This window comes from Dioscorea cayenensis, chromosome 12, assembly GCF_009730915.1.
Source record: "Dioscorea cayenensis subsp. rotundata cultivar TDr96_F1 chromosome 12, TDr96_F1_v2_PseudoChromosome.rev07_lg8_w22 25.fasta, whole genome shotgun sequence".
Classification (NCBI taxonomy): Eukaryota; Viridiplantae; Streptophyta; class Magnoliopsida; order Dioscoreales; family Dioscoreaceae; genus Dioscorea; species Dioscorea cayenensis.
In genome coordinates, this window is record NC_052482.1 from 11,969,929 (window position 1) to 11,993,082 (window position 23,154).

General features: G+C 43.5%; 3 non-coding genes across 3 annotated transcripts; 1 reads left to right on the forward strand and 2 right to left on the reverse strand.

Moving 5' to 3' along the window:
- Positions 1-717: 717 nt before the first annotated feature.
- On the forward strand, positions 718-824 carry LOC120274296. Its single transcript, XR_005540826.1, has one exon. It is a non-coding gene; the product is annotated as a small nucleolar RNA R71 (small nucleolar RNA).
- A 3,165-nt stretch (positions 825-3,989) lies between these two features.
- LOC120274257 lies at positions 3,990-4,096 on the reverse strand. The gene has a single exon (XR_005540788.1). It is a non-coding gene; the product is annotated as a small nucleolar RNA R71 (small nucleolar RNA).
- Positions 4,097-21,576: 17,480 nt separating this feature from the next.
- LOC120274293 lies at positions 21,577-21,683 on the reverse strand. The gene has a single exon (XR_005540823.1). It is a non-coding gene; the product is annotated as a small nucleolar RNA R71 (small nucleolar RNA).
- Positions 21,684-23,154: the final 1,471 nt, after the last annotated feature.

A 23,154-nucleotide genomic window follows, 5' to 3' on the forward strand; every position in this document is an offset into this window, starting at 1 on the left:
CAACCTCACAACCACTTCTCAAAGTGATCACCTTCACATGCTCTCTAGGGTTGGTTTCGGTGTTGCTTGGTAAACTTCCATGTGGCCTTTCAGAGAGAGACTTCGCAGTTTGCCCCACCTGATTTTCAAGGTTATGCAAAGAGGTGGTGTGGTTGTGAAGTATAGCCTCGACTGATTCAAATCTTGTATTCGCAGATTGCACAAATCTCGCCAAGTGCATCTCTAAGTCCATCATTCGGGTTTCCAAACCTGAAACTCTGTTTTCCGCCTGAGGGGCTTGTTGTTTTTGGAAACCCGATGGTCCCATGGCCTTTTGTGGTCCTTGATTACTCCATGAAAAGTTGGGATGATTCTTCCAGCCTGAATTGTAGGTATTGCTATATGGATTTCCTTGAGGTCTCATTCCATTACCTACAAAATCAACATTTTCCACTGAAGAAACATCTCCACTCTATTTGAAGTTAAGAGATCTAACTTCTTACTCAAATTCTCTACTTGGGCCGCCAATGAAGTTACCGCATCAATTTCATGGAGACCGGCCACCTTTTTCTTCACCCTAGCATTCCATTGGTAGCTATTTAACCCCATTTCTTCAATCAATTTATGGGCGTCATTGGGGTCTTGCTACCGAAGGTACCTCCTGCTACCGCATCCAAGAGTTGCCATGTACTCGAGTTCAAACCATTGTAAAAGGTTTGAACAATCATCTACTCTGGGAATCCATGTTGCGGGCACTTTCGTAGGAGCTCCTTGAACCTTTCCCACATCTTGAATAGAGACTCCAATTCCATCTGAACAAAGGATGAGATCTCATTCCTAAGCTTTGCTGATTTTCTGGGAGGGAAGTAACGGGCTAGAAAAGCTTCTACCATCTCCACCCAAGTAGTGATCAATGCTCTAGGTAATGAGTGTAGCCACTGCTTCTCTCGTCCCTTTACGGAAAATGGGAAGGCTCTCAATTTGATGGCATCATCCGTCACCACATTTATCTTCAGCATGTCGCACACCTCGAGAAAGCTCTCTATATGACTGTTTGGATCCTCATCGGCTAAACCGTTGAATTGTGCGGACTGCTGCAACATATGGATGAATGCCGGCTTTAGCTCGATGTTCTGAGCTGTAATCGAGGGACGCACAATACTCGATTGTGTCCCCAACACTGAAGGTCTGGCATAATCAGATAGTGTTCGGTGTTGCTCATTATGTCCTGCCATGTTTTCAGATTCTTCTGCTTCCAAATCAGCTGAATTAGACTGTTCTTGTACAGGTTCTTTCCCTTTTCGCCTAAGTGGGCATTCAAGCTCAGGATCTTCTTCAATCAATATTGAGGGATTCCCTCGGGTCATAACCTGGAGCTACACCAAATAGAAAGAAAAAAAAATCAGAACGATGATAGAATAAGAAGATATGAAATAGAATGTATGGTGAAATAGTTAATAAAACAAAGTGCAAAGTATCTCTAAACACCTATTCCCCGGCAACGGCGCCAAAAACTTGACAAGGTCCCCTTGGGTATATCCAGCAAGTGCACGGTTTTGTCAAAGTAATAATCTCAGGTGAGCGGGTGTTGAATCCACAGGGAATAGAGAATAAAAACACTTAATTCGATTCTTAGCTATGCGAAAGATAAATATTGATAAGTGTGCAAATTTTTCAATTCTCAACAATAAAAACAACAAATAATAGAGCTAAAGTAAAGAAGGGGTAAGGCAATCGATAAAGATGTCATACCCGGATAATGCTCCGCCTAGGATAATCATTTCAAGTGCAAGAACCCTCTATTATGCTTTCTAATCAATGCAATAGTGAGTCATGAAAATCCTTAATTACATAGTCCCAAATCTAAGGTCAACTATGCCTAACTCTACACATGTCCCGGAGGAGAAATCGAGCAATCTCAACACCTCGCACTCGCATAGAGTTGCAATGAGCTCTAGGGATTCCAAGTGATAAATCTCTTCCTAATTATAGACCTAACGCTTTGGTCGAGGTGGAAGGTCCCTAACCACGATTAAGCCCTAGATGCTAAGATCACCTTAACGCTTCACTCCGTTGCATGCGCAACTAAGCCCTAGTGGAGGTTCATCCCTTCGACCATTCACTCTATTATGGTTGCAAAGAACTCGAGGAACTGAGGTAGAATCTATCACGTCGGAGGGGAAAAGGAATGCTCTTGTACCTCTCGACTCAACCCTCTCAACCCTCTCCAACCTAGCTTTGTCTAACGCTCGTGGTGTGTCACTCACTCACAAGGTTACCAACAAGAACTCTCAACCCTAGTGTCACGCTAGGGGAAATGTTCATACAATCAAGCATTGAAGGTTGAAACTCACAATAACATTAATTAATTCAAAGCATAATAAAGAGATTCAATGAAATGAATACATCCTAGGGTTCACAAATACCCAAGTACCCACTAGGCGTTTAGCTCTCCATGGAGCTCAATATAATCAAAGAAATAGAATGTAAAAGCAATGAATCCATAGAAAAACCCCATCGATGGTCGTGTCGATGGTCTTATGGAAAGTCCTCTACTCGTCGTCCAAGGATTCCTTGGTCCGGTATAGGATACGCCTAGATGGAAGCTCTCCTACCAACCTTCTTCCTAAGGAATGACGATGTTGGAGCCGTAGAACCTCTCCAAAACCTTGGCCAATACCCCTGAAAACCCTAGCCGAAGCCTTCTCGCAAGTTCAGGAAAAGATAGAGAAAAGAATAGGAAAATCGGGGCTGAATCGGCTTTAAATAGGGCTGTAATCGGGCGACTCCACGGGCGTGTATAATGTCACACACCCCTGTGGAATTTCCACATGGGTGTCGATAATTTCCACACGCCCGTGTGGATTCTCTGATTCTCTGTTTTCTCAGCCGGCTGTGAACAGTGCTGTTACAGTATATTTTCACATTGTTGCTATAGAGCTCTGCTACAAAATCCGTCCTGAATAGCTTCCCGAATCCATACTTTCATCGGGGTAACGCAAACGGGCACACGTTCAAGTCGTGGATCACTTGCTACTTCAATGATGGGTAAGTTGGTGGAGCTCTTGTTTTATATGCATATGTCGGAATGCTCGAGTGTGACTGCCTTTGTGCCCCTCCAAATGGTTGTGTTCAATTAAATACGAGGAGGTTGGCACACACTCTAGCATCTCACACCCAACCTATGCCTTCGCGTTTGAACCTTAGCAATATTTCCTCCAGAAATAGTGCATTATGATCCACATTGGCCTCTTTCCATCCAACTCGGCCTCACAACCCTACCTAGGTAAAAGTAACATAAAGACACACATATTAATGTAAAAACCAGAGAAAAGTAATGCTCAACATAAGGAATGAACGCTTCGCATTCATAACGCACAAGCACTAATCACCGGGGAGTAGGCGTTTAGAGATACTTTGCACATTGTTTTCCTAGCAATTTCACCATACATTCTATTTCATATCTTCTTATTCTATCATCGTTCTGATTTCTTTTTCTTTCTTTTTGGGTGCAGCTCCAGGTTATGACCCTAGGGAATCCCTCAATATTGATTGAAGGAGATCCCAAGCTTGAACGTACACTTAGAAGAAAAGGGAAAGATCCTATGCAAAAACAGTCTAATCCAACTGATTTGGAAATGGAAGAATCTGAAGACATGGATCAACAGAATGAGCAACAACGAACATTATCTGATTATGCCAGACCTTCACTATTAAGGACACATTTCGAGTTGAAGCTGACATTCATCCACATGTTACAACAATCTGCACTGTTCAATAGTTTGGCCGATGAGGATCCAAACAATCATAAAGAGAGTTTTCTTGACATGTGTGATATGCTGAAGATAAACGGGATTATGGATGATGCCATCAAGTTGCGAGCCTTCCCACTTTCCCTAAAGGGGACAACGAAGTAGTGGCTACACTCATTACCTAGAGCATCAATTACCACATGGGAGGAGATGGTAGAAGCTTTTCTTGCCCGTTATTTCCTTCCCGAAAAGTTCATGAAGCTTACGAATGAGATCTAATCCTTTGTTCAGTTGGAATTGGAGTCTCTATTTGAGACATGGGAAAGGTTCAAGGAGCTCCTGAGAAAGTGCCCGCAACACGGATTTCCAGAGTGGATGATTGTTCTTACCTTTTGCAACGATTTGAACCCGAGTTGATAAGTGCTTGTGCGATATGAATGTGAAGTGTTCATTCCTTATGTTGAGCATTACTTTTCTCAGGTTTTACACTAATATGTGTGTTTTTATGTTACTTTTATGCAGGTAGGGTTGTGAGGCCAAGTATGAAGAAAATAGGCCAATGTGGATCATAATGCACCTATTTTGTAGGAGATCTTGCTAAGGTTCAAACACGAAGACATAGGTCAGTTGTGAGATGGTAGAGTGTGTGCCAACCTCCTCGTATTCGAGTGAGCACATTCATTTGGAGGGGCACAAAGGCAGTCACACTCGAGCATTCTGATTTATGCATATAAGAACAAGAGATCCACTAACATGTACACCATTGAAGAAGCAAGTGATTCACGACGTAAACGTGTGCCTGTTTGCGTTACCCCAATGAAAATATGGAATTGGGAAGTTATTCAGGTCGAAGACTGTTCATAGCCGGCCGAGAAATCAGAGAAACAGAGAATCCACACGGGCATGTGGAATTATTTAAAGCCCGTGGAGTCGCCCGATTCCAGCCCTATTTCAAGCCGATTCAGCCCCGATTTTGGTATTCTTTTCTCCATCTTTTCCCCAACTTGAGAGAGGGCTTCGGCTAGGGTTTTGAGGGGTATTGGCTAGTTTTTTAGAGAGGTTCTATGGCTCTGACATCACGCATCTTTTGGAAGAAGGTTATTGGGAGAGCTTTCGTGGGCATCGACACGGCGAGGTGTATCCTAGGCTGGACAAAGGATCCCTTACGACGAGTAGAGGACTCTCCACAAGACCATCGACACGACCATCGAGGGGGTTTTTTTATGGATTCATTGCTTTTACATTCTATTTTTTTGATTGTACTTAGCTCCATGGAGAGCTAAATCCCTAGTGGGTACTCAGGTATTGTAAACCATAGGATGTATTTGTTTCTTTGAACCTCTTTATTATGCATTCAATAAATTGATGTTTATTGTGAGTTCTAACCTTGAATGCTTCTTTGTATGAACATTTCCCCTAGGGTGACACTAGGGTTGAGAGTTCTTGTTGGTAACCTTGTGAGTGAGTGACACACCACGAGCGTTAGACAAAGCTAGGTTGGAGAGGGTTGAGAGGGTGAGTCGAGAGGTACAGGAGCATCACCTTTCCCCTCTGATGTGATAGATTTTACCTCCGTTCCTCGAGTTCTTTGCGGCCATAATAGAGTGAATGGTCTAAGGGACGAATCTCCGCTGGGGCTTAGTTGCGCGTGCAACGGAGTGAAGCATTGAGGGGATCTTAGTATCTAGGGTTTAATTGTGGTTAGGGACCTTCCGCCTGGACCAAAGGGTTAGGTCTATAATTAGGAAGAGATTTATCACCTGGAATCCCTAGAGCTCATTGCAACTTTATTCGAGTGCGAGGTTGAGAGGTTATTTAATCTCTCCTCCAAGACATGAATAGAGTTAGGCATAGTTGACCTTAGATTTGGGACTATATATGTAAGGATTTCCACGACTCACCATTGCATTGATTAGGAAGCATAATAGAGAGTTCTTGCACTTGAAGCCATTATCCTAGGTGAAGCATCATCTGAGTACCCCATCTTTATCGATTGCCTTACCTCCTCCTTACTTTTGCTCTCTTACTTGTTGCTTTTAATTGTTGAGAATTGAATCATTGTCACACTTATCATTGCTGATATTCCACATAGCTAAGAATCGAATTAAGTGTCTTTACTCCCTACTCCCTGTGGATTCGATACCCACTCACCCGGGATTATTACTTCGACAAACCCGTGCACTTGCGGGATATACGCAAGGGGATCTTGTCACGAGTATAAGGCAACTTTTGGATGCAGCAGTAGGAGGTACCTTAGGTAGCAAGACCCCCAATGAGGCTCGTTAGTTAATTGAAGAAATGGGGTTAAACAACTATCAATGGAATGCTAGGGAGAAGAAAAAGGTGGCCGGTCTCCATGAGATAGATGCCGTAACTTCATTGGCGGCCCAAGTGGAAAATTTGAGTAAGAAGTTAGATCTTCTAACTTCAAATAGAGTAGAGGCATTGACTAGTTGCACTGGGTGTGGCGGAGGGCATGCTCCGTCCGACTGCCCGATCTCTATTGGTGATGTATCTTCGGTGGAGAACATCGATTTTGTAGGTAATGGAACGAGACCTCAAGGAAACCCATATAGCAATACCTACAATACGGGTTGGAAGAATCACCCCAATTTCTCATGGAGCAATCAGGGTCCACCAAAGGCCATGGGGACACCGGGTTTCCAACCACAACAACAAGCTCCACATGTGGAAAACAGAGTTTTTGGTTTGGATACCCGAATGAATGATTAGAAGAAGGCCTTGACTATATTTGTGCAATCTTCAAATATAAGGTTTGAATCAGTTGAGGCCACACTTCGCAACCACACCTCCTCTTTACATAACCTAGAAAATTAGGTGGGGCAAATTGCGAAGTCTCTCTCTGAAAGGCCACATGGAAGCTTGCCGAACAATACAGAGACCAACCCTAGAGAATAAGTAAAGGCGATCACTTTGAGAAGTGGTCGTGAGGTTGAAGGTAAACTTCAGAGTGAAATGCGAAAAGAACACGCACCCGAGGTTATAGAGGTAGAAGAGGGAACAAGCAAAGAGAAGGAGATGGCATCCCCACCTTTCAAGCCAAGAACCCCTTATCCCTCTAGATTGAAAATGACCAAGGGGATGAACAGTACAAGAAGTTCATGAGTTTGTTCAAGCAACTCCACATCAATATTCCTTTTGTTGAGCCATTGGCCCAAATGCCTAAGTATGTGAAGTTCTTGAAAGGCTTGTTGACCAACAAGAGGAAGTTGGAGGAGAGTGCTTCAGTGATTCTAGATGCTTCATGCTCGGCGATGTTGCAAAGGAGCATGCCGAACAAGAAGAAAGGCCCGGGAAACTTCATCATTCCATGTAGCATTGGCAATATGGGTGAAGAAATGACATTGGCGGAATCAGTGGCAAGTATTAACGTCATGCCATACATTTTCTTTCGAAAGTTAGGCTTGGGTGAGCCTAGGCCCACTCAGATGACTTTGCAATTGGTGGACCGAACGGTGAGACATCCGAGGGGTATCATCGAAGATGTACTTGTCAAGGTGGACAAGTATATATTTTGATGATACTTTATCATGCTAGACGTTGATGAGGATGCGGATGTACCCTTGATACTCGGGGACCGTTCTTGCTGACTTCCAAGGCATTGACTGACATGGACGGCGGAGAGCTAACTTTGATAGTTGGAGATGAGAAGCTTACATACCACCTTGCTGAAGCCTTGCGGTATTCTCTTTATTTCGATGATACGTTATACTTTTGAGACACTACTGATGAAATTGTTGATGAATACATGTAGGAAATATTAAATCCGGACCCATACGAGGGAATCTTGTAGAGTTTGGCGGAGGCCACTGTGAACGGCCAAGCGTATATCACATGCCCGTGGGTAATTTTCGCACGGGCGTGTGATTTCCTGTAGAGTTTGGCGATTCATCCCGATAGCAAACCGGGGCATGGACTCGCCCCTGTGGGTGACCTTATGAAACTCGCTTGGGCGTGGGTAATTTTCGTACGCCCGTGCGAATCTCTGTAGAGGAGCTCTCTCGATCCCGAGAAGACACAGAGGCTTGCGCTTGTCCCTGTGAGCTGGACCTATGAATGTCCACGCCCTTGCGGTATTTTTGCACGGGCGTACTGAACATTTAGGAAATTTTCTCAGATGGCCAGAGAAGCCACAGCGGCGTGCGGCTACCCCTGTGGGTCAGGCGTACGTGCGTGGGTATTTTTTGCACGCCCGTGCGAGAATGTTCAGAGTCAGTGGATTTTTTTCGAGAGCGGACAGGGCATGCACCTGGCCTTGTGCTGTTTTTTTTTATGGAGGCGCACGAGCGTGGGTAATTTCCGCACGCCCGTGCGGATGTACATAACACCAAGAGGCACGATTTCGTTTTAAAGAATAGCCGTTTCTCATCTTCTTCACATCCTTTATTCATATGAGAGAACTCACACATCATTCCCTGACCTCGTAGCGCCGAATTGGTAGGATTTTCATGAGGTTTTCCGGCCGAATTTAAATTCTCTCATCTCAACTCGTCGGTAAGCCCTATTTTTCATTCTCTTCGTCAATTCATAATTTTCATTGATGAATCTAGTTAATAATGCTTTGCTTCTTCAATTAGAATGATTATTTATGTTTAGAAAAGAGTTAGAAGTAATTGTACGTTGTATTTTTGGATTTTTGAGCCGCAGTCGTGCAGTTTTCACGCCCCGTGGATACACATGGGAGTGCAGAAATTCCGCACGACCGTGTGGATTTTTGCAGCATTGGTTAGTTGACTTGTTTGATTGATCTCCTTTCAAATTTTGCAGATTATAGCCCCTCGATCGAAGAAGCAAGCTGATAAGCAGCCGCGTGAGTCACCGTCCGAGCCTGATAGTATGAGTTTCACTATTCCAGAGCACCAGGCTCCATTTGAGCAATTGTCGAGACTACGGTTTGATCAGACTCGATTCCTTGATACTAGTATATTGAGAGATCTACAGCAGTGAGATGTGTTTGCAGATGAAGTCGAGGATCTCGTATCAGTAGGTGGTTGGAGGCAGTTATTGACGGTTAGGGAGCCAGCTATCCGAGAGCTCACATTGGAGGTTCTGTCATCGTTCAAGTTCGAGAGATCTTACTCAAGTTTCGACAGCCTCAATGCCATTCAGTTCAGAGCACTTGAACACCACAATAGTTTGAGCATCACTCAGTTTTTAGTTTTTCTTGTCTTATATGAGGAGGCGTTCACAGAAACCGAGGAGTATTCTCAGTTACCGACAGATTATCCTGGAGCTTTGACCCCGTAGAGAGCTTATCGAGCACTATGTCGTCAGTGCCAATATGAACCGAGAGTGTCCAAGGCCACGTGCCTTTCCCAACCTGCATACCGATATCTACATGCCCTTATGAGGAGGTCGGTGAATGGCCATGGTGATAGCACTGGTGTGCTGAGCTGGCAGGAGCTTCTGTACCTATGCTCGATGGTGCAACGTGTGCCGATTCACCTAGGACACATCATTGATTAGTATATTAGACACCAGGGGCACTACGCCAGATTAGGAGCGATCTTCTCAGGCCCCTACATTACGAGATTAGTGCTGGGTATGGGTCTATGATAAGTGCTTGTGCTATATGAATGCGAAGCATTCTTTCCTTATGTTGAGCATTACTTTTCTCGGGTTTTTACACTAATATGTGTGTTTTTATGTTACTTTTATGCAGGTAGGGTTGTGAAACCAATTATGAAGGAAAGAAGCCAATGTAGATCACAATGCACCGATTTTGGAGAAAATATTGCTAAAGTTCAAACGCAAAGACATAGGTCGGGTGTGAGATGCTAATGTGTGTGCCAATCTCCTCGTATTTGAGTTAGCACAACCATTTGGAGGGGCACAAGGGCAGTCACACTTAAGCATTCCGACTTATGCACATAGAACAAGATCTCCATCAACTTATCCGTCATTGAAGAAGCAAAGTGATCCACGACGTGAACGTGTGCACGTTTGCATTACCTCGATGAAAGTATGGATTCGGGAAGTATTTCAGGCCGGATGCTATAGCAGAGTATTGTAGCAACACTGTAGCAAAGTACTATAGAAGCACCATTCACAGCCGGCTGAGAAAACCACAGAACAAAGAATCCACATGGGCGTGTGGAAATTCCAGACGCCAGTCTGAAAAATCCACAGGGGCATTCACAAGGGCGTGTGGATCCCCGATTAGAGCCCTATTTAAAGCTGATGCAGCCCCGATTTAAGTATTCTTTTCTCCATCTTTTCCACAACTTGAGAGAGGGCTTCGGCTAGGGTTTTGAGAGGTATTGGCTAGGGTTTTGGAGAGATTCTATGCCTCCGACATCGTCATTCCTTTGGAAGAAGGTTGGTAGGTGAGCTTCCGTTGAGGCGTATCCTATACTGGACAAAGGAATCCTTGGATGACGAGTAGTGGACTTTCCACATAACCATTGAAACGACTATCGAGGGGGTTTCTCTATGGATTCAATGCTTTTACATTCTATTTCTTTGATTGTATTTAGCTCCATGGAGAGCTAAACCCCTAGTGGATACTTGGGTATTTGTGAACCCTAGGATGTATTTGTTTCATTGAATTTCTTTATTATGCTTTCAATTAATTGATGTTTATTGTGAGTTCCAACCTTGAATGCTTGATTGTATGAACATTTCCCCTAGAGTGACACTAGGGTTGAGAGTTCTTGTTGGTAACCTTGTGAGTGAGTGACACACCACGAGCGTTAGACAAAGCTAGGTTGAAGAGAGTTGAGAGGGTGAGTCGAGAGGTACAGGAGCGTCCCCTTTCCCCTCTGACGTGATAGATTCTACCTCCATTCCTCGAGTTCTTTGCATTCATAATAGAGTGAATGGTCTAAGGGATAACCCTCCGCTGGGGCTTAGTTACGCGTGCAATGGATTAAAGCGTTGAGGTGATCTTAGTATCTAGGACTTAATCATCGTTTGGGACCTGCCACCTGGACCAAAGGGTTAGGTCTATAATTAAGAAGAGATTTATCACTTGGAATCCCTAGGGCTCATTGCAACTCTATTCGAGTGCGAGGTTGAGAGGTTATCTAGTCTTTCCTTCGGGACATGTATAGAGTTTGGCATAGTTGATCTTAGATTTGGGACTATATATTTAAGGATTTCCACAACTCACCATTGCATTGATTAGGAAGCATAATAGAGGGTTCTTGCACTTGAAACGGTTGTCCTAGGTGGAGCATTATCCGAGTAGCCCATCTTTATTGATTGCATTACCTCCTATTTTAGTCGTGTTCTCTTACTTGCTGTTTTTACTCTTCAGAATTGAATCATTATCACACTTATGACTACTGATCTTTCACATATTTAAGAAGCAGATTAAGTGTTTTTATTCCTTACTCCCTGTGGATTCGATACCCGCTCAGCCAGGATTATTACTTCGACAAACCCGTCCACTTGCGGGATATACGTAAGGGGACCTTATCAGTCTATTGGACAAAGTTCACAGATTTGAGAAGATGAGTATACCCGCTCCTCTGAGCCTAGAGATGATGAGAATGATGGGCATGATCCGCAGGGTTTGGACAGGGGTTTATGCTTTGGTGGTACTAGCTCCAGAGACAACTGAGGATGAGGAAGATGATGCTGAGGCTTCTCAGCCTGCCCCGAGCATCAGCCAGCATCGATGGAGACCGAGGCACCTCCAGTGCCAGAGGACGTACCCCCCCGTACATATGTTTTCACCATCTAGATCCCATGATCGCTTTGAGAGGCTCGAGAGTGCTGTAGGGGTGATACGGACAGAGTTAGTTGAGGCTCGTACAGAGATTGCTGAGATTAGTTCTGCGAATGATGCTTAGTACACAGAGTTCATGGCAGTTTTCAATATACTACAGCAGATCTTAGAGCGAGACATCACCTCATCATTTGTTTTGCGACTGAGGTTTCCTCAGACCCCCTCAGCTCCTCCAGCATCTTCCTCATCACCTATACCGACACCGGTGGACCCACCATGTGCGTCCTCACCACCAGCAGTAGCATAGGACCCAGAGCGCGACACTGACATTTGATTTTATTTCCATTTCTTACTTTTATGCACTTTATTTTGGACTTGTTCACTCAAAAAGGACTCTCCTTCTGAGTTATTTTCATTTTGCATCTCGAGTTGTATTTATTGTTCTATCTTTTATATACTCGAGTTATTTTGTTTTTATTGAGCTTCACTGAACCCTCTCGTGTATGTGTGCAGGTGGTCTTGTCATCTTGAGAATTGAGACTTTGTCATGGGCATGGCCAAAGTGATTTGGCACTTGGTCGGGTGAGCTTCACAACCCATTGGAACACTACTCCCAAGGATTTAGCTTCATCAAACGCAACACTAGGACTCAGGATAGTATTATTTTGATTGCCTGTCGCACATATATTCTTGATTTATATACGTCATGAGTGAGCTTGCATGTGTACACTGGGGACAATGTACAACTTAAGTGTGGGGCGGAGTTTCACAGTGCACACATCTTTTCTATTATTCTTGATTGATATACATGCTCACAAAGCCAATGGTGGTTCAACTTAGTTGCATTGATTGCATTCTTGAGTTAGAAGAATTTTCAACATTGAATGTCTTCATGCTCTAGTTTTATTTGAATTTCTAGGAATTTTTGTCAGATTTAATTCGTTGCACAACTCACTCTTTAAACTCTTTTGGAAACTCATGTTCGATGTTAAAAGGACTAGTTATAGTTGTTTCTTGTGTTAAATTTTAAAAAAAAAATGAAAAGAATGAACAAAATAGTTTTCTTGTTTATTTGCCATTTTGGGTGGAAAGAGCTACCACCTATGAAGTATGAAGCTACTCTCATAAGTCGGATACTAGTTATGCCCTAATGAGAGAAAGAGCTATCTCATAGGATGAGTGCAAGCTACCACCTCGGTAGAAAGAGCTACCACCTCGAAAGTGTGAAAGCCACCTTAGCGGCCGCTTGGGAAAGGGCTACCTTAGAGAATGTGTGAAGCTACTACAATCTTTGAAGTTGGTGTTGTTTTCTTGTCATAGATGAATAAGTCCCTTGTACTTAGAGCTGTGAGAAGTATACTTTGGGTTGACTTGAGTGAGTCCACACACTTTCATGATTTCTGGTTTGTTGTCCTTTTTGATTCAAATTTTTAGCTAGAGCTTTGATTTTTTTATGTGTAGTGTTGAAATTTCCCTTACTTATAGAATCCTCTCTTTGTATACTTTGGTGGACCTAAGGCCAAGAACTTCCAATATTTCCTTTATCTATGCACAAAATGTTTAATTTTTGCTTGAGGACAAGCAAAAGCATAAGTGTGGGGGAGTTTGATAAGTGCTTGTGCGATATGAATGCGAAGCATTCTTTCCTTATGTTAAGCATTATCTTCATCGGGTTTTACACTAATATGTGTGTTTTTATGTTACTTTTATGCAGGTAGGGTTGTGAGGCCGATTATGAAGGAAAGAAGCCAATGTGGATCATAATGCACTGATTTTACATGAAATCTTGCTAAGGTTCAAACGTGAAGACATAGGTCGGGTGTGAGATGCTAGAGTGTGTGCCAACCTCCTCGTATTTGAGTTAGTACAACCATTTGGAGGGGCACAAGGGTAGTCATACTCAAGCATTATGACTTATGCACATAGAACAAGATCTCCATCAACTTATCCGTCATTGAAGAAGCAAAGCGATCCATAACGTGAACGTGTGCCCGTTTGCGTTAAATCGATGAAAGTATGGATTCGGGAAGTATTTTTAGGCCAGATACTGTAGAAGAGCACTGTAGCAAAGTGCTATAGAAGCACTGTTCACAGCCGGCCGAGAAAACTACAGAACAGGGGCGTGTGGATCCCTGATTCCAGCCCTATTGAAAACCGATTCAGCACCGTTTTCAGTATTCTTTTCTCGATCTTTTCCACAACTAGAGAGAGGGCTTCGGCTAGGTTTTGAGGGGTATTGGCTAGGGTATTAGAGAGGTTCTACGGCTCTGACATCGCGCGTCATTTGTAAGAAGGCTATTGGGAGAGCTTTCGTCGGCACCAATCCGGCGAGGTGTATCCTAGGCCTGACAAAGGACCCTTTTCAACGAGTAGAGGACTCTCCACAAGACCATCAACACAATTATCGAGGGGTTTTTCTATGGATTCATTGCTTTTACATTCTTTTTCTTTGATTGTAATTAGCTCCATGGAGAGCTAAACCCTTAGTGGGTACTTGGATATTTGTGAACCCTAGGATGTATTCATTTAATTGAATCTCTTTATTATGCTTTCAATTAAGTGATGTTTATTGTGAGTTCCCACCTTAAATGGTTTCTTGTTTGAATACTCCCTTAGATTGACACTAAGGTTGAGAGTTCTTGTTAGTAACCTAGTGAGTGAGTGACACACCACGAGTGTTAGACGAAGCTAGGTTAGAGAGTGTTGAGAGGGTGAGTCGAGAGGTACAGAAGCGTCCCTTTTCCCCTCCGACGTGATAGATTCTACCTTCGTTCCTTGAGTTCTTTGCGGCCATAATAGAGTGAATGGTCTAAGGGATGACCTTCCGCTGGGGCTTAGTTGCGAGTGCAATGGAGAGAAGCAAAGAAGTGATCTTAGTATCTAGGGCTTAATTGTGGTTAGGGACCTTCCACCTGGACTAAAGGGTTAGGTCTATAATTAGGAAGAGATTTATCACTTGGAATCCACAGAGCTCACTGCAACTCTATGCGAGTGCGAGGTTGAGAGGTTTTCCAATCTCTTCTCCGGGACATATATAGAGTTAGGCATGGTTGACCTTAGATTTGGGACTATGTAATCAAGGATTTCCACGACTCACTATTGCATTAATTTGGAAGCATAATAGAGGGTTCTTGCACTTGAAATGATTGTCCTAGGCAGAGCAATATCCAGGTACCCCATCTTTATCGATTGCCTTACCTTCTCCTTTACTTGTGCTTTCTTACTTGTTTTTTTTACTTTTGAGAATTGAATCATTGTCACATATATCACTATTCATCTTTCACATAGCTAAGAAGCGAATTAAGTGTTTTTATTCCCTACTCCCTGTTGATATGATACCCGCTCATCCAGGATTTTTACTTCGACAAACCCGTGCACTTGCGGGATATACTCAAGGGGACCTTGTCAATTTTCTTATTCATCATCATTCTGATTTTCCTTTTCTTTTTGGTTGCAGGTCGAGGTTATGACCGGAGGGAATCCTTCATAAATTGTTGAAGGTTATCCTGAGCTTGAGCGAATACTTAGAAGAATGCGAAAAGAACCTGTACAAGAATAGTCAATCTGAGTTGAAGTGGAAGATCAAGGGCGAGATAATATGACAGAACAGAATGAGCAACAGAGAACACTTTCTGATTATGCTATACCCTCATTTTTGAGCACACAATCTAGTATTGTGCGACCCCCGATTACAACTCCGAACTTTGAGCTAAAGCCGGCATTCATTTAAATGATACAGTAGTCAGCGCAGTTCAATGGTTTGGACAATGAGGATCCAAACAACCGTATAGAGAACTTCTTGGAAGTTTGTGATGTGCTGAAGATTAAAGGTGTATCAGATAATGCTATTAGATTGAGGGCTTTCCCATTCTCTCTCAAGGGAAGAGCCAAGCAGTGGCTTCATTCCTTGCCAAAAGCATCCATCACGACTTTGAATGCGATGGTTGAAGCTTTTCTTGGTAGATACTTTCCTCCAGGGAAGTCGGGACAAGCTTCACAATGAGATATCATCGTTTGTGCAGATAGAATTAAAATCATTGTTTGAGACATGGGTGCACTTCAAGGATCTCTTGAGGAGGTGCCCACAACATTGATTTCCCGAATGGATGATCATTCAAACTTTTTATAATGGGTTGAATCCGAGTACAAGGCAGTTGCTAGATGCCGCCGCAGGAGGTACAATGGGGAGTAAAACCCCAGAAGAAACCCGACAATTAGTTAAATATATGGCCGTGAATAGTTATTAGTGGAATGCGCGGGAAAGGAAAAATGTCACCGGACTTCAAAAAATAGACGCAGTCACTTCCTTAGCGGCCCAAGTGGAATCATTGAACAAGAAGTTAGATCTTCTAACATCTAAAAGATTAGCGGCCGTAACGGCTTGCACAGGTTGTGGGGAAGGACATGCTCCAACCGATTGCCCTATTTATATTGGAGATGCATCTTCAGTTGAGCAAGTTGATTATGTAGGTAATGCCATGAGGAACCAAGGTAACCCATATAGCAATACTTACAATCCGGGTTGGAAGAACCACTCCAACTTTTCATGGAGTAACAACCAAGGGCAGCAGAAGGCCATAGCACCCCCGGGTTTCCAACAACAACAAGCCCCAACCATTGAGAATTGTGTTTCAGGTTTGGAGACCCGGATAAGCGATTTAGAGAAAGCCTTGCCCAGGTTTGTGGAAACATCGGACAATCAGTTTCAGTCGGTCGAAGCTACACTTCGCAACCACATCGCTTTATTGCATAACCTAGAAAACCAAGTGGGGCAAATTGCGAAGTCTTTATCAGAGAGATGTCAAGGGAGTCTACCTAGCAACACCGAGACTAATCCAAGAGAATAAGTGAAGGAAATCATTTCAAGAAGTGGTCGTGAAGTTGAAGGTAGACCTCCTAGTGAGAAGACCAATGTTGAACCACCCGAGTTTGTGGAGGTTGAGAAGAGAGCGAATAAGGAGAAGAAGGTGGCACCCCCACCTTACAAGCCGAGAATTCCTTATCCATCAAGATTGAAGAATGACCAAAATGATGAGCAATACAGGAAGTTCTTGGGTCTATTTAAGCAATTGCATATCAACATTCCTTTTGTGGAGGCATTGTCTCAAATGTCTCAGTATGCTAAATTATTGAAAGATTTATTGACCAATAAGAGGAAGTTGAAGGACAGTGCATCAGTGATCTTAGATGCCTCTTGGTCGGTGGTGTTGCAAAAGAATATGCCGAATAAGAAGAAAGACTCTGGAAGTTTCATCATTCCATGCAACATTAGTAATATGGGTGAAGAAATGGCATTAGCGGACTCTATTGCCAGTATCAACGTTATGCCATATACTTTCTTCAAGAAATTAGGCTTGGCAGAGCCTAGGCCCACTCGGATGACATTACAATTGGCGGACCGAACGGTGAGACATCTGAGGGGCATCATTGAAGATGTGCTTGTCATGGTTAACAAGTATATATTTCATATAGACTTCGTGGTGTTGGACATTGATAAGGATGTAGATGTTCCTTTGATACTTGGGAGGCCATTCTTGCGCACTTTCAAGGAAGTGATTGACATGGACTGCGGGGAGTTGATATTGAGGGTTGGAGATGATAAGCTCACTTACCGCCTCGCCGAAGCCATGTGGCATTCTCTTGACTTTGATGATACTCTCTATATTCTCGTCACTACTGATGAGATAATTGATGAATATGTGCAGGAAATGTTCAATCCGGACCCGTACAAAGGGTTACTAGATGATGAGCGATCCGCAAGTGCACGGAGTCATCAAGTAATACCCCTCGTGCGAGCACGAGAGGGTCGTATTCCCTGGGCCCAAGAATCTACTCTTACTTCCTCTTTGCGTATTGTCTAGCCGAATGATTTGAAGGGTTTCTCTAATCTATTACTTGAAATAAAAGAACTACAAATGGAGTCTATGATAAGGTAGGGATATAAAATCAAGGGAAAGAAATGGTCACGGATGCGGATTCCCTAGGTGCTACTAAAGTGCAAAGGATGCTAAGAATGTCATACAATTGAAGGTTTGGACCTAGAGATTTCCTAAATTAGATCAACCCGATAGTCACGGCAATTAACCCCTAATCCGGTATAAGTATTGACACAGAATTGCATTAACAAGTGGGGAAATCACTAATTAGGGCTGGAACACAACTTGGTCTAGCCCTAATGGTGGAGGGGTACAAAATACCCGATGGTCACGGCGTATTCGTACATGAATCCCTTCCAAACTTGGTGTGTCTAGTACAAGGGCGATGGTCACCCTACCAAGTACAACCTAGCAGTTGGTTTACAGAGTTCTCATGTAAGCAACACATCAAATGCACCAAGAATGAATCACAAAAACACAACAATTGCAATAGACAAAATTAAATCATCCAAATACACAAGTTCACCCAAAGGTTCACCGGTATCCGGTGACCTTGGGGTCTACTTGTCCATGCAAACAAATACAAGCAACAAGTCCATGAAAACAACTACAAATGGCATAAGAAAACTCCCTCAAACAATAGAAGTAGGAAGACAAGCCAAGCTAGGTAAAAATGCTTCCACGGACGCTGCGATGGCGGCGGCTTCCCTCGTCGTCTACAAACTCCCAAAGAAGAGATCGATGAAGATCTAGCCAAAACAGAGCTTCTCCTTTTGATTTTCCTTCTCCAAAACGTGTGATCTTGCCTGCTAAAGACTGGTGAAAATCGGCTCCAGGAACTCCCCCAAAAACTCCCCTCCTTGCCCTAGAAAAATCGATTTCATTTATATCCCGTCAGTCCATGCGGGCGCATGGAGCCCGTGAAGCTCACAGCCAAATGCCCAGAAAACATGCCGGTACTACAGTGTTTTTGCTACAGTACAGAGGGTTGTGAAATTCCAGCAAACCTCACGGGCACCCATGCGGGCGCATGGAGCCCGTGAAGCTCATAGCCAAATGCCCGCAGCATAAATAGTGATCAGCTACAGTAACGCTACAGTGCTAGGACCCCAAAAATGCAGTTTTTGGTGTCGAATTCATCAAATTTGCATTTTTGAGCTTCGTTCGGCTCTTTTAAGATCTGCAACACCGAAATAACCAAATTACACATAAACGGGCATCAATTCATTAAAATATACACACGTAATACAAAATTAATACGTATAAAATACATACATTTAGGCGTTTATCACTAGACCAAGATGAGGTTAATGAAGAAGTAATGGTGCTTGGTCTAGAGGAGAAAGTACCATCTACCCTGGGGATCATGAAGACGGTGCTCCAGAAGATGAAGCGGGTGAGGAGACGGCACTGGAAACATCCTACGGCTATCGGGGATGTGTGCGAACTGAACCAGTTGGATGAATCTTTGCTAGTGGTACCAAGCCTGATAACTCACCCTCCACATTCAAGAGGCTTTGCTCATCATGCTTTCAAGTTATGGGTAAAAGGGCAACCTTCATCTATGAGCTCCCGTGAGGTAAGATAATGTACGTCAAGCTTAGTGACATTAAACAAGCGCTTCTTTGGAGGCAACCCATGTTTTTACTGCTTTCCTAAATCTTAGATTAGAGTTTGCATGAATAAGCATGAGTGTTGGTGTCTTGATTTTTAAATGCTTTTGATAAGTGCTTGTGCGATACGAATGCAAAGCGTTCATTCCTTATGTTGAGCATTACTTTTCTCGGGTTTTACACTAATATGTGTGTTTTTATGTTACTTTTATGTAGGTAGGGTTGTGAGGCCGAGTATGAAGGAAATAGGCCAATGTGGATCACAATGCACCAGTTTTTGGAGGAAATCTTGCTAAGGTTCAAACGCAAAGACATAGGTCGATGTGAGATGCTAGAGTGTGTGCCAACCTCCTCGTATTCGAGTGGGCACATCCATTTGGACGGGCACAAAGGCAGTCACATTCGAGCATTCTGACTTATGCACATAGAACAAGAGCTCCACCAATGTGTACACCATTGAAGAAGCAAGTGATCCACGACGTGAACGTGTGCCCGTTTACGTTACCCCGATGAAAGTATGGAATTGGGAAGCTATTCAGGCCGAATACTGTAGCAGAGCACAGCAGCAACATTGTAGTATGTACTGTAGCAGCACTGTTCACAGCCAGCCGAGAAACCAGAGAAACAGAGAATCCACACGGGCGTGTGGAAATTATCCACGCCTGTATGGAAATTCCGCACGGGCGCGTGGAGCATCCACGTCCGTGTAGTCTCCCGATTCCAGCCCTATTTAAAGCCGATTCAGCCCCGATTTTGATATTCTTTTCTCCATCTTTTCAACAACTTGCAAGAGGGCTTTGGCTAGGGTTTCGAGGGGTATTGGCTAGGTTTTTGGAGAGGTTCTATGGCTCCGACATCGCGTGTCGTTTGGAAGAAGATTATTGGGAGAGCTTTCGTCGGCACCGATCCGGCAAGATGTATCCTAGGCCGGACAAAGGATCCCTTGCGACGAGTAGAGGGACTCTCGACAAGACCATCGACACGACCATCGAGGGGGTTTCTTTATGGATTCATTGCTTTTACATATATTTCTTTGATTGTACTTAGCTCCATGGAGAGCTAAACCCCTAGTGGGTACTCGGGTATTGTGAACCCTAGGATGTATTTGTTTCTATGAACCTCTTTATTATGCTTTCAGTAAATTGATGTTTATTGTGAGTTCCAACCTTGAATGCTTCTTTGTATGAACATTTCCCCTAGAGTGACACTAGGATTGAGAGTTCTTGTTGGTAACCTTGTGAGTGAGTGACACACCACAAGCGTTAGACGAAGCTTGGTTGGAGAGGGTTGAGAGGGTGAGTCGAGAGGTACAGGAGCGTGCCCTTTCCCCTCCGGTGTGATAGATTCTATCTCCGTTCCTCGAGTTCTTTGTGGCCATAATAGGGTGAATGGTCTAAGGGATGAACTTCCGCTGGGGCTTAGTTGCGCGTGCAACGGAGTGAAGCGTTGTGGTGATCTTAGTATCTAGGGCTCAATTGTGGTTAGGGACCTTTCACCTGGACCAAAGGGTTAGGTCTATAATTAGGAAGAGATTTATCACTTGGAATCCCTAGAGCTCATTGCAACTCTATGCGAGTGCGAGGTGTTTAGATTGTTCGATTTCTCCTCCGGGACATGTATAGGGTTAGGCATAGTTGACCTTAGATTTGGGACTATGTAATTAAGGATTTCCATGACTCACCATTGCATTGATTAGGAAGCATAATAGAGGGTTCTTGCACTTGAAACAATTATCCTAGGCGGAGCATTATCCGGGTACCCCATCTTTATCGATTGCCTTACCCCCTTCTTTACTTTTGCTCTCTTTCTTGTTGCTTTTATTGTTGAGAATTGAATCATTATCACACTCCTTATCGTTGATCTTTCACATAGCTAAGAATCAAATTAAGTGTTTTTACTCCCTACTCCCTGTGGATTTGACCCCGCTCACCCGGGATTATTACTTCGACAAACTGGTGCACCTGCGGGATATACACAAGGGGACCTTGTCAAGTTTTTGGCGCCATTGCCAGGGAGTAGGCATTTAGATATACTTTGCACTTTGTTTTCTTAGTTATTTCACCATATATTGTGTTTCATATCTTCTCATTCTATCATCGTTCTGATTTTCTTTTTCTTTCTTTTTGTTGCAGTTCCAGGTTATGACCCGACGGAATCCATCAATATTGATTGAAGGAGACCCTGAGCTTGAACGTACACTTAGAAGAAAAGGGAAAGAACCTATGGAAGAACAGCATATTTCAGTTGATTTGGAAGGAGAGGAATCTGAAAACATGGCAGGACAGAATAAGCAACAGCGAACACTATCCGACTATGCCAGACCTTCAGTGTTGGGGACGCAATCGAGTATTGTCCATCCTCCAATTACAGCTCAGAACTTCGAGCTAAAGCCGACATTCATCCATATGCTGCTGCAGTTCGCACAATTCAACGGTTTGGCCGATGAGGATCCAAATAGTCATATAAAGAGCTTTCTCGAGGTATGCGACATGCTGAAGATAAATGGGTTTACGGATGATGCCATCAAATTGAGAGCCTTCCCATTTTCCTTGAAGGAGAAAGCGAAGCAGTGGCTACACTCATTACCTAGAGCGTCAATCACTACATGGGAGGAGATGGTAGAAGCTTTTCTAGCCCGTTATTTCCCGCCCAGAAAATCAGCAAAGCTTAAGAATAAGACCTCGTCCTTTATTCAGTTGGAATTGAAGTCTCTATTTGAGATATGGGAAAGGTTCAAGGAACTCCTGAGACATTGTCCGCAACACGGATTGCCGGAGTGGATGATTGTTCAAACCTTCTACAATGGTTTGAACCCGAGTACAAGGCAACTCTTGGATGCAGAAGCAGGAGGTACCTTAGGTAGCAAAACCCCCGATGAAGCTCGTCAATTAATTGAGGAAATGGGGTTAAATAGTTACCAATGGAATGCTAGGGAGAAGAAAAGGGTGGCTGGTATCCATGAAATCGATGCGGTGACCTCATTGGTGGCGTAACAAGTACCCCTTGCTTATATCCCGCAAGTGCACGGGTTTGTCGAAGTAATAATCCCGGGTGAGCGGGGTCGAATCCACAGGGAGTAGGGAATGAAAATAGTTAATTTGGTTCTTAGCTATGTGGAAGATCAATAATCATTGGTGTGAAATTGATTCAATTCTCAATAATAAAAGAAACAAGTGAGAGAGCAAGAATAAAGAAAAGGGTAAGGAAATCGATAAAGATGGGGTACTCGGATGATGCTTCACCTAGGAAAATCATTTCAAGTCCAAGAAATCTCTATTATGCTTCCTAATCGATGTAATGGCGAGTTGTGGAAATCCTTACATACATAGTCCCAAATCTAAGGTCAACTATGCCTAACTCTATTCATGTCCCGGAGGAGAGATTAAGTAACCTCTCAACCTCGCACTCGAATAAAGTTGCAATGGGCTCTAGGGATTCCAAGTGATAAATTGCTTCCTAATTATAGACCTAACCCTTTGGTCCAGGTGGAAGGTCCCTAGCCATAATTAAGCCTAGATACTAAGATCCCCTCAACGCTCCACCCCATTGCACGCGCAACTAGGTCCAAGCGGAGGTTCATCCCTTAGACCATTCACTCTATTATGGCTGCAAAGAACTCAAGGAACGGAGGTAGAATCTATCACGTCGGAGGGGAAAGGGGACGCTCCTGTACCTCTCGACTCACCCTCTCAACCCTTTCGAACCTAGCTTTGTCTAAAGCTCGTGGTGTGTCACTCACTCACAAGGTTACCAACAAGAACTTTCAACCCTAGTGTCACTCTAGGGGAAATGTTCATACAGTCAAGCATTCAAGGTTGGAACTCACAATAAACATCAATTTATTGAAAGCATAATAAAGAAGTTCAATCAAACGAGTACATCCTAGGGTTGACAATCACCCAAGTACCCACTAGGGGTTTAGCTCTTCATGGAGCTAAGTACAATCAAAGAAATTGAATGTAAAAGCAATAAATCCATAAAAAAAACCCCTCGATGGTCGTGTCGATGGTCTTGTGGAAAGTCCTCTACTCGTCGTCCAAGGATTCCTTCGTCCGGTATTGGATATGCCTCGATCGAAGCTCCCCTACCAACCTTCTTCCTAATGGAATCACGATGTCGGAGCCGTAGAACCTCTTCAAAACCTTGGCCAATACAACTCGAAACCCTAGCCGAAACCTTCTCACAAGTTTGGGAAAAGATGGAGAAAAGAATGCTGAAATCGGGGCTGAAATCGGCTTTAA